Raw genomic sequence first — 12,475 nt, 5'->3', positions numbered from 1 at the left:
AGGCTCTTGATTGATCCTAATTCTTGTTGGCTTAGCTACCATCTGATGTAAAAAGTTCTCTCTAAGACATTCTATAAATTCTGTACTTGTTTCATTCTTGGCAGTCCAGTTCTCCCAATCTATATCTGGAAAATTGAAATCCCCATTTATCAAAATATGAGTGAAATTGTGACCAAGGTTACTTGCTTTGTTTAATAAATCATTTAAAGCCTTGTGTTTACTTTCATCTGATGATGGACTTTTATATATACATCCATATAATAAATTGTCATGTCCTAATAATGGAATCTTGATCCATACACTTTCTTCAAATTCAGAGTCAATATCTACCTCTGTTGCATTGATAGAATTTTTTATATAGACTATAATTCCTCTCTTTGCCTTGCCAGGAAAATTACTTGGAAATAACTCATATCCATTTAAATTTAATTCTGCCTTTGTTAAAATATATCTCATATTCTTTGGGACGACCTCTGTAATAGCTATAATGTCTGGTGTCTTAGCATCGCATAAGAACCTAGTTTTAAACTCGTCAAGCTTATTCATAAAGCTATCTGCATTTGTGTATATACAACATAAACCCTGGTGATTAAAATCATTAACTAACTTAACTGAACTGGAACTTTGAACATGTAACATATTTACAGGTTTATGTACATTTCTATTTAAGTCTATGTTCTCTGCACTTTTACGACACGCCTTTCCCACGGTGGGCCTCTTACAATGTACTTGAATTTCCCCGAATTATCTTTTTCATTTAAATCCTTTGCTTCCTGAAGTTTTAGTTTATTAGCTTCCCTTTCTGACTTTGACATATCCTGTGTTATACTCAATTTCTTTAGAGGGTCTGACTCATCAAGTGATTTTAATTTTGACAATTTTTTCAACAGTTCTTGTTTTGCTTCTGCATCTTTTAAGATGACCCTTATCGGTCTCGGTTTTAAGTCATTTTGTGTGTCAGTTGAATCACTATTTTCATCTTCTTTTCTACGACGACCTAACCTTGTCACTTTTTTAACGTTGTTGTTATCAGAATCAAGAAAATCAAAAAGACTATTTACAAAGTTTGTGTCTTCAACCTGTCTATCTTTACCTTCATCTGCTTCTGATTCTGCTGCACCAAATATGATTATATTCTTTTCACGCAGTGCACTATCTCTCAAATCTGAAACTTTCTGATTTACAGACTCAACCACTTTGGCTGCTGCCTCATTTGTGTCGGTACTACTAGCAAGTTCCTGTATTAGATCTTTGACCTTGGATTCATCAACTTTGTTTTTAATTTGTTCCTCAAGCTTTGATACCCTTCCCTCCATAGCCTCTAGGAATTTTGCACACCTAGCCTCAACTTCATGATCAGTTCTCAAATTTTTCATAACTTTCGTCTCGCATGCTGCACAAAACCAGTGCAGAGCTGGTGATTTAAAATGCTCATAATCATCATCAGAGAGTTTCAAACATTGATTGCAATAATAAAAAGTACAGTACTCACATTGCACAATCTTGTCATCTTCTCCTTTAAATACCTTCTGACATGACTTACATGACCAGCCTTCCTTCATATCTTTTATTCCTTTATCCTTATTTCCTTTTCTAGTTGTTGATGAACTAGAAGTTGAAGAGCTTCTTGTTGCCGATCCCGGCATTTTTCAAAAAACAAAATGGCGGACTTGTTTACACTCGATAAATAAAGTCAATTTCCAACGTAAATCTATAATGTCAGCACAGTTTTTGCATGAAAATTGATAGTATGTAATGTTTGACACTGTTTAACCGCAGTTTGAGACTCACGGCTCACTTTAAACACTTCAAAATTTGTAAAAATTTACGCTCTGGGCCAACCACACTTCTTCACTCAGCGCCACCGGAAGTTTTTTATCAGCAATCAAAGACGGGCTTCAAATTTATTGTGAAACTGCCTATTCTTTGGGGTACTCCTGTTAGGACTGTCGATGTTTTGAATCCTGTTCACAACAAAACACTAAGATCTTGTATAAAGGAAGGCGTTAGTCAAATTCAAGGTGTTTTTCGGCACGCAATATTTATGTATTTTATTTTGTTTGAAATAGGGGTTTTCCCGTTTGCTATTTGTAGTTAATGTTTACAGATGGGAACTAGTATAACTAGTTCGGATACTGGTTTTGTAACAGTATGTACTATTTATAAGTTTGACGTTAGGTGCAGGAGGCACGAGGAAAGTTTTGGCGGTTTTTATGGGTGGGGTTTAAAGGTACTATATAAAGTTCGGGATTTAAATGTATTAGTATCGAAGGTGCTCGCAGTTACGTCGGATTGAAGTTGGTCACATAGGTATATGTGCAGTTGCTGCTATGTTTATTGTACGTACAGGCGTTGGAGGCATTAGCCGGGGGAAAAGAAACGATGCGAAAGAGGAACATGTTTTCACATGACGGAGTTGAGTATAATGTTGACTTTATTTACATTCTGAAATCATGCCTGGAACGTATTATTAAGTTAGAAGCGAAAATCAATATATTTGTGTTCGAAAAACCGTTTTACAGGTTTATGATTTTATTTTAAAATACTACAAAATTTGGTTATATATTTCCATTCAATACTGAACCATGTGAATCATGTTAAGTTCAATAATATGAAAAACAAAATAGCTTTTAAGCATGCAACTTTTATTTAAAAGTTGATAGATGAAATGTTCACTAAATATTACAGTGTCCACTTTTTGTATAAATCTGATTACTGTTTCAGTACAAAGTTCAGGTAAAGAATTTGTAAGACTTGTACTAGATTTGAGACATGGAAACAACATATGTTTAAATCTTCTCGCAGTGAGATGATTTTGTCACGGAGAGTGATGCGAGTTACAGATGAGTTTGAAATGGTATGTATGAAATTTATTTTATTAGATCGCTGGGAGCGATGTGATTGGTTGCACAGTGTAGTGCACCATGGAATGTTGTCGCTGGGAGCGCTGTGATTGGTTGCACAGTGTAGTGCACCATGGAATGTTGTCGCTGGGAGCGATGTGATTGGTTGCACAGTGTAGTGCACCATCGAAGGTTGTCGCTGGGAGCGATGTGATTGGTTGCACAGTGTAGTGCACCATGGAATGTTGTCGCTGGGAGCGATGTGATTGGTTGCACAATGCACCATGGGATGTTGTATAATTTTAATTTAATAATATACAGAAAACAAAAGATTAAATATGAAGGCATTAACTTTTTGTACATTATTAAATATATGTATACAATTGATTTGAAGATGAGACTTGTAATAATCATCATGTGAACCATGTGGAGTTCATTAATATAAAAAACAAATCAGCTTTTAAGCATGCAACTTTTATTTAAAAGTTGATAGATGAAATGCTCACTAAATATTACAGTGTCCACCTTTTGTATAAAATCTGATTACTGTTTCAGTACAAAGTTCAGGTAAAGAATTTGTAAGACTTGTACTAGATTTGAGACATGGAAACAACATATGTTTAAATCTTCTCGCTGTGAGATGATTTTGTCACGATCGAAGAGCGATACGAGTTAAAGACGAGTTTGAAATGGTATGTATGAAATTTATTTTATTAGGTCGCTGGGAGCGATGTGATTGGTTGCACAGTGTAGTGCACCATGGAATGTTGTCGCTGGGAGCGATGTGATTGGTTGCACAGTGTAGTGCACCATGGAATGTTGTCGCTGGGAGCGATGTGATTGATTGCACAGTGTAGTGCACCATGGAATGTTGTCGCTGGGAGCGATGTGATTGGTTGCACAGTGTAGTGCACCATGGAATGTTGTCGCTGGGAGCGATGTGATTGGTTGCACAATGCACCATGGGATGTTGTTAAATTAATATACAGAAAACAAAAGATTAAATATGAAGGCATTAACTTTTGTACATAATTAAATATATGTATACAATTGATTTGAAGATGAGACTTGTAATAATCATCAATTTTATATGTTTTTTCATTAAATACCACAATTTTGATTTTATTTTATCAGCAGGTCGCATTTACTATAAAACGTTCAGAGTTTTAGTACCATATTGGAGACCTTATGCATGTGCTAATTATTTCCCGGATGCCACAAATATGCAGGTGTAGGTATAAAAAGTAGCCCGTTTTTATGTGAGATAAATCGGACAGTACCAAGAGTTCAACTTGGAGAGATTTTAAAACGGTAAGCAGTAATATTTTACAGTCCGTACACATGGTACATAACATATTGAGTGGAAAACTTTTAATTTAAAATCGATAATAAAAATGTAACATAGATAATAAGAAACCTTGTACAAAGTCAGAGCTTCAGACATAACTGTAGACTTTGTTTTTTGTTGTTGATATAATATATATATATATATATATATATATATATGTTTAGATTTTTATGAATGCAACAATAGGATCACACAGTGTGATATGAAGTTGATGTGTGTAGATCTGAGATGCATATATGTTTAGACTTTCATGAGCTATGTTGCGCAGTGTGACATAAAAGGATCACAGTGTGATTAGAAGTTGATGTATGTAGATCTGAGATGCATATATGTTTAGACTTTCATGCGCTATGTTGCAGTGTGTAACATAAAGAATCACATAGTATGATTAGAAGTTGATGTATATAGATATGAAATATGTATATATCTATAGAGTTTTTAATGTTTATCTGATTAAGATACAAGTACATGTATGTATGAAGTTTTGATTGTGTTCTTCTATTTACAGAATCAAGGAAAACAGTTTGAGAAATTATCCATCGATTCAAGATTTGCAAAATATTTGTCTGCATAACCATCTATTGCGGAAGCTTCCGGTTCAATATGTCGTATTTGACGTTCCGATTGTCGACTTGAAACTGATATTGGTCCAGTTTAGTGGTTGAAGATTTATCTTCAATTAGCAATATCTCAAAAGACTTTTTATATCAGCATCTTATTCTGAACGGTTTCATTTCCTTTGTTTCGATGTTACTGCGAGCAACTAATCCTATATCTGTGTTTGTCTTGTTTATAGCCTATTGAATTAGAAATTAAATGCTTTAAATTCGGACGAGCAGGGCGAGGGAGAATTTAAATGTATTTTATTTTGTTTGAAATAGGGGTTTTCCCGTTTGCTATTTGTAGTTAATATTTACAGATGGGAACTAGTATAACTAGTTCGGATACTGGTTTTGTAACAGTATGTACTATTTATAAGTTTGACGTTAGGTGCAGGAGGCACGAGGAAAGTTTTGGCGGTTTTTATGGGTGGGGTTTAAAGGTACTATATAAAGTTCGGGATTTAAATGTATTAGTATCGAAGGTGCTCGCAGTTACGTCGGATTGAAGTTGGTCACATAGGTATATGTGCAGTTGCTGCTATGTTTATTGTACGTACAGGCGTTGGAGGCATTAGCCGGGGGAAAAGAAACGATGCGAAAGAGGAACAATGTTATATGTCATGTGTTTATATAATGTTTCGATTGAAGAAATATGTACAATTCAGTAAAATGAAATATTGTATCGCAAGAGAAAATAAGATGTTACTGCGAGCAACTAATCCTATATCTGTGTTTGTCTTGTTTATAGCCTATTGAATTAGAAATTAAATGCTTTAAATTCGGACGAGCAGGGCGAGGGAGAATTTAAGTGAAGTTAATATCATTTTTAATAGCTCGTGTGGTATGGTGTCAAAAATTTTCAAAATCCTAAATAAATATATCCTTCAATCAAATGCTTTATTTATATTAAATTCGGCATGTCACATAACAATAGTAAAAACATAAGGTCTTTGACCTTTCATAACCGACAAATACATACATTTACACAATATACACAATACTAATATTAAAACACAAAAGACATAGAACATATATTGCATGCACATTTTTAACAGGGCTGAACCAAGGATTTGTATGATAATACAAATCCTTGGCTGGACTCATTGAAATACTATATTATATATTATATACATGCATGAGCAGTAAGCTAAAAGCAACATTTAAGCAGCAACATAAAACAATAAATCACAGCAATTAGAAATTAGAAAAAGGCTGAGTTTTTTAAGCTTAGCAATTAAAAACAAAAAGAGTAGAAGTATAATACCTAGCATGTTTCAAAGCTGTAACATGAAACACAAAAATAAATACTAAGCCCATGCTTTGCAATGGCATAAGTTGCGATTTTATGAGTAAGACTCGAGGTATATATCCATTTTTTTTTAAATATAGGATTTTGCTGGGTTTTTTTTTTTCTATAAATGAACTTTACCATATACTTAATAGTAAAAGAAAATAGAAAAATGGGGTCACCGTTCAATTTAGCACAGTGACACAATCTGCATTCGAAAGAAGCATGCATTTTTGTTAAGTCACTTTTTTTCTTATGAACTAATAGGAGAAAAAGAGGTAATATTGAAATAAAAAAAAAGAACTAAATTACAGAAATCGCTTAAATTTTACAATGATTTAGTTTACGTAAAGCTTTATTTGGAAAAAAAATATATAGATCACTGATGAGTAAAAAAAAGTTATTTCAATTTTAATGCTAAAAAAATTGCATTTTTGCACAAAAAGGAGATAATTTAGAGCTTTAAAAGTCATTCGTGGCCAAAACGAATCGATTTTTTTGGGTTGAGTTTTGTACCATATTATAAAGTAAAAACTAATAGTGTAATAAATAAAATATGAAATGAAAAAGAAAAGTGTAAAAAAATTTGCTGATTTTTTTTTAACTTCGAGCAGAGATATATATACTAAATGTTTTATATGTCTCTGTCTGAGGTCTCTGCATATACTTATTGTTCTGAAAATATTTGTAAAGTTTTTTAAAGACATCCTTGATATATTTACGAGCTTTAGAATCTATCCTAAAACATAATTGTTATTAAATATGGTAAATATATTTTATATGATGTACGAAATAATCAAAGTAAAGGTTATTAAATCTCAGAGAGCTTATATTTATTTGTTATGCAACATGCCGACTATAAACAATTCAAAGCTTTGAAATGAATTGAGTAAAGGAAAAGTATCGACACAGACACGGAATTGCAATCCGACATTGGTCCGTAATCTACAGAAGTTCCGGTAAAATTTTGCCGAGAGAAAAAAAATATACATTTTTGTATTTTTAGCAGTCTTCACGCTGAGTGGCAGCCCTGGCAGCCCAGGCTTGTTAAATTACGCTCGGGCTTGTAAAAATCATATCTACAGGCCAACAGAATCTAACTAAAAATTTTCAAAAATTGAGCTCCGGGCCTGTAGATTTAACAGTTCATCGTGAAGACTGTTTTTAGTTCTGTTCTTTGGTCAGATAGAAATATGATATAAAGGCAAACAAATGTAAGGGGTCTCATATTTAGTATTTTTTAAACTCATGCCCAAGAAAACGAAAGTCGAGTAACAGCAACAGATTTAAGGCCTTATATTTTTTATAAGACTCTCAGGCACTTGTTTCTATCCTTCGGAAGACCCACTATCGACGAATATTTACACGTGGATAGTAGGTCTTCCCATGAATAGAAACAAGTGCCTATGCTAAGACTAAGAATTATAATAAGCTTATTTTTAAAATACATCAATGCTGTACATAAACCTCTTTTTGTAGATAATCTTTAACTTCATGCCAATAGACATATGTAACGGGAGTGGAAGTTTCCAATGGCTTCTTTTTCCAGTTGTCTACTTAAGTTCTGGGATATTGGACAAACTACGCAAAACACATTAATATAAACAAGATGTTTATTTAAAGACATACATTGTGGTTAAATATAAGTAACATTATCTACACACAAGAATAATACAATATACGGTGGTGGCTAGTCTACTTGTCATTGTGAAGTTCCATATTTGCAAGCCAAATTGTATGAGCGTCTGCTCATTTCAAATCCTAAGTGTAGACTGCCCCAAACACAGTGAGTGACAGCAAACTTATAGTTCCTAGTGACAATGACCGGGCCGGATGTCGGGCACGTCGGGCACATGCAAGAAGCAGGAAGTCCTGACAAGAATAATTATATGGCCGGTCTCAGGAGAAAGAGTAACGGAACTTTAAGTTATACTAATATTAACCAATTGCCCCAAATAAATAGAATAAACAAGTAAACAAAGTGACCACCATTACACACATTTACATTTGTATGCAAATTTGTCCGCCATTTAAATCACACAGGTGGTTCCCATAAACTTTGACATCATAATTCAAAACATTTAACGTCACAACTAAAAAGTGATTGTTACTTAACGTTGGAAGGTTATTCGGATAGGGGCTATTTAAAAAAAAATGATGCCTTTCCTTTAAACCTTTGTCAGTCTCTTGTATGATACTATATCTGTAATGTTTTTAGGTCAGATAATGTATTATGATTAGTTGGTCCTAACTACCAAAGATAATACATGTAGCAGTATGTGCTCTGTTTAAAAAATATTGTCCAAAATTGTACCTCTAAATGTCAGGAGTGTAATGCTTTCAGTGTGACATTTAGAAGAAAGCATGTGCATTCATTGATGATATAGAATAAATAAGGGCAGATACAATACCAAACAATATCTTTCATCCAACTATTATATCTTGGCTATGATTTCTTGTTCAATTCTTCCATATATTTACATTTTTATGAGCCTCATAAGGTAAGTCAAATAAGTTTGTGTAAAAAAAAAAATGTTAGTAAAAGTCAATTTGCTGCCAGAAAATGTCTTTGTAGGTGAAATAACATGTTTCTGTACATCTTGCACGGTTTATTTTTTTTTTGTTTAGTATCATAGCTTGGAACAGGTGCATCCAGTTGACCCTGAAGTTCTACTACTGGAATATTATGGTTACAATAAGAGGACTACCCAGGTCTGTCAGGAGTGTAACAACTGGGTTAAGATGTTTTTTTTTTAGAAACAATGTTGTTATAGTTGTTGTTTTTTCTTGAATTTCAGTGAACATTACCTGTTACAGTTTATCAGTAACAAACATGCCATTATTATGGCCTTCATTGCTTTTGTATGCTCAATACTTCAATGTCAGGAGTGTAACACAAAAAAATGCCTTATTTCAATCTTATTAGCAAAGGTAAGTTATTGGAAGAAAAACAAGCTGACAATTATTATAAAATGACATTACTACACCTCAGCTTAACACAGAATACAAGTCTACATCATTACTTTTGAAATTTTTGAACTAAAATTGCAATTGAACTAGCTTGTTTAAATGTGTTACAGTCCTGACATACAAGTATTGAGCATAAACAAGCAATAAAGGCCATAATAATGGCATGTTTGTTACTGAAAATATGCAACAGATGGTGTTCACACTCAAATTCCAGAAAAGAAAACCAATAATAACAACATTGTTTCTATAAAAAAATAACATGAATGTTACACTTAAACATTTTAAAGCGTTACACTCCTGACATTTTTGGGTACATTTTTGGACAATTTTTAATATACAGAGCACATACTGCTACCATCTTTGGTAGTACGAACAAACTTATCATAATACATTATCTGACATAAAAACAATATATATATAGTATCAAACAAGAGACTGAACAAGGTTTAAAGGAAAGCCATCTTTTTTTTTAAATAGACAATTAGCAAAATTTGTAAATATGTAAGAAGTATATAATTTTTTTTAACCTGTTCTTTATAAATTTGCACTAAAATAATATGTGAAATATAAAGACTCTACATGATTTCAGGTCAGTTTCAGGTTAAAATAGGGTAGCAATTAATTATGGTCAGGAGTGTAACATTTGTTACACTCCTGACAAGTTTCTGATGTAGCTTATCTATAACAAAATTCAACATGATTCTTTATTAAAATAATTGTAACATCTTTACAATGTAATGAGAAAGCCGATCTGTCTTGTAAAAGTGATTTTTCTGCACACTATTCACCAAAGATTCTTAAAAATTAAAGTGTAATTCTCATTAAACATGTTAAAAGTTTGCTCTTTGCTCAGAAATTAAAAAAATATGTAATCAAGTATTTAATAAATTTATTTATTTGTGAGATTGTAAATTTAAAATAGATATCATTACTGATTTTCTAAACATTCCATTAAAAAACAGTCTTACAGTTACTGAAAAAATATGTCAGGAGTGTAACAAAAGGATAAAAAACACATGTTTGTATTTTTTAAATGAAGAAAACTTAGAATTGACTGAAGCAATTGTTGTGAAATTTTCAGAGGATGTAATTAGATCATATATGTTTGCTTCCTTATACTTTTTATATAAAATTAAAGCTTTTGCAAAGAGATATAAAAACTTTTGAAATAAGATATTAAAGAATACACTAAAAATTGGTGAAATTTACATATTTAAAAACTTATAAACTGTTTATAAGTAAAAAAAAATTGCAGGAAAATCATTTAGTACCTTTATTGCAACAAACAAAAAAATTACATTGATATTTATATTCTTATTTATGTTTGTCAGTTGATATTATTATTTTGTTGTTTCCTTTGAAAAGTGGATGAATTCTTATGAGTAAAATGTTGTTAAAATTTTTGTTTTTATTATTTTGCATTAACCCTTGGTAGTTTTGTAAACTTGAATGTCTCTGGATTAAAGAAAAATGATAGAAAAAAGATTAGCAATGACTTAATTTTTTACCATGTTTGTCACACTTTGGCATCATTTTTTTGAAATAGCCCATAGGTGATATAAGTTCTTTCGGGGGCAAAATATCAAAAGTGTAAATATGTTTATTGTAGGCCAAATTATGCTAAACTGTAGACAACAAATACATTAATATTTTGATGAGTCTTGTTCTCCTCTTTCCAATGATATAAAGTATAACTGTGTGGTCTTTTGTTAACCCAAATCCATAAATTTCATTGATTAATAGTAATACTAATAGTAAAGATTTTGATGTGTAGTTTAATTGTTTGTATTATAGTTCATATGGATGGTAAAGTGAACATTTCCATTCTCAATCTTATTTTACCTGTTTTTGTGTTTTATAGGTGATATGATATGGATGGTAAAGTGAAGATTTTATTTTTTATCATCAGTTTATTGTTGTTGGAAGTTTTCTGTCAGCATACTATGTACCAGTTCAAGCGTTACACTTACAAAAAGAAACGAGATGTAAGTCCTATGAAGTACATGAAGTATGGAATACTTTTTTGTATATGCATTATGTACATATACATTTTTTTTTTTAATTTTGCAAAATATTATTGTTTATATTAATCCTTTAATCCACAGACACACTATCTTTTTCATTGTGGACTGGTCATTTATGAGCAAATAAAACTTCAAACTCAATTAATAAATATTAATAATTGAATGAATGATCTTGATCCACTGGTCAAAACATTGACTTAACTTGATATTATTAATTTCATGTTAATCTGGTGCTCTACTTTCTCTTAGTACTTACTCACATATGTTTTATAGTGTTCACTGAGAGATACATCTTCGCTAGCCAAGGGTTACGATCCACTCCCGCTCTCTCCACCCTTGGCAGATTAAGCCAACATTTGTGAAAACAATGTTGTGCCACCTATCGGAAGATTAAAGTCACGCCCATTCCGAATACATTATTCTTAACCAATGGTAGCACTTGAACTCTTCAATTTAGAGGTAAAAACACAGTACCGTCTAGATTCTTCACACTTGGTAAAGCCGGAAACGAAAATATACGTCAACATTCATGCATAAGTGCATGAAACATACACAGGAACTTCTATTAGTTGATTAAAAACATTCAAGTTGTAACTAAATATAGTCGTATGTTTAGGGATGTAAAGACTTGTTGCACAATAAACACGTGGCAATTGTTTACAAACACCTTCTACATTTACACATGATCATGTTATGTACACTTTTTGATTGGATGCAGCGAGTTTCGACTGTAACCAATGAAAATGCTTATCCTGTGTCTACGCAATTTTATCTCAATCCGCCAAGGGTGGAGAGAGCGGGAGTAGATCGTAACCCTTGGCTAGCGAAGATGTGAGAGATATCTTCTTAGATTATATATAAAAGTTTTAAATCATGATGAAGAATTTAATGTTTAGGCTTTATTCAGGTTTGCTAATTTTCATATTTAAATAAGGCTGATCCTAACTTTTTCAATTAATCATTAAAGTCTTGGAACTTTTTTTTCAGGATAAAAAATATAGAAGTGCCAAAAATCCTTGTGAAGGAAGACCAGACTGTCTTGCTCATAAAGGTGTGGACCAATTAATGTGTGTCAGAGAGTGCATGTCAAAATTCTGCTTTGATGAACTCTACAAAAATGACCTAGTAAGTGTATTGCATAACCATTTAAGTATATATAAATTATATCAAAGTCAGTGTTAAGAATTATCTTTGTAGAAATGTACAGAAATGGCACAGAAGATATAAAAAAGAAGATGTGGTATGATTACCAATGAAGCAACTCTCCATAAGAGACCAAATGACACAGAAATTAACAGCTATGGGTCACTGCACAGCTTTAAAACAATAAGCAAAGCCTATATAGTATAGTCAGATTTAAAAGGCCCCGAAATCACAAATGTAAAACAATTCAAACAAGA

General features: G+C 32.2%; 1 long non-coding RNA gene across 2 annotated transcripts; it reads left to right on the top strand.

Annotated features, from left to right (window-relative positions):
• Nucleotides 1-7,019: 7,019 nt before the first annotated feature.
• On the top strand, nucleotides 7,020-12,200 carry LOC143059528 (uncharacterized). Of its 2 annotated transcripts, none has more exons than XR_012973505.1 (3): nucleotides 7,020-7,040; nucleotides 10,913-11,036; nucleotides 12,063-12,200. It is a non-coding gene; the product is annotated as an uncharacterized LOC143059528 (long non-coding RNA). The 2 variants fall into 2 exon arrangements; XR_012973504.1 differs by lacking the exon at nucleotides 7,020-7,040 and adding an exon at nucleotides 7,243-7,295.
• Nucleotides 12,201-12,475: the final 275 nt, after the last annotated feature.

Source organism: Mytilus galloprovincialis, chromosome 1 (assembly GCF_965363235.1).
Source record: "Mytilus galloprovincialis chromosome 1, xbMytGall1.hap1.1, whole genome shotgun sequence".
Classification (NCBI taxonomy): domain Eukaryota; kingdom Metazoa; phylum Mollusca; class Bivalvia; order Mytilida; family Mytilidae; genus Mytilus; species Mytilus galloprovincialis.
Note: the sequence above shows the minus strand (reverse complement) of the source record. Positions and strands in the feature narration are given on the sequence as shown.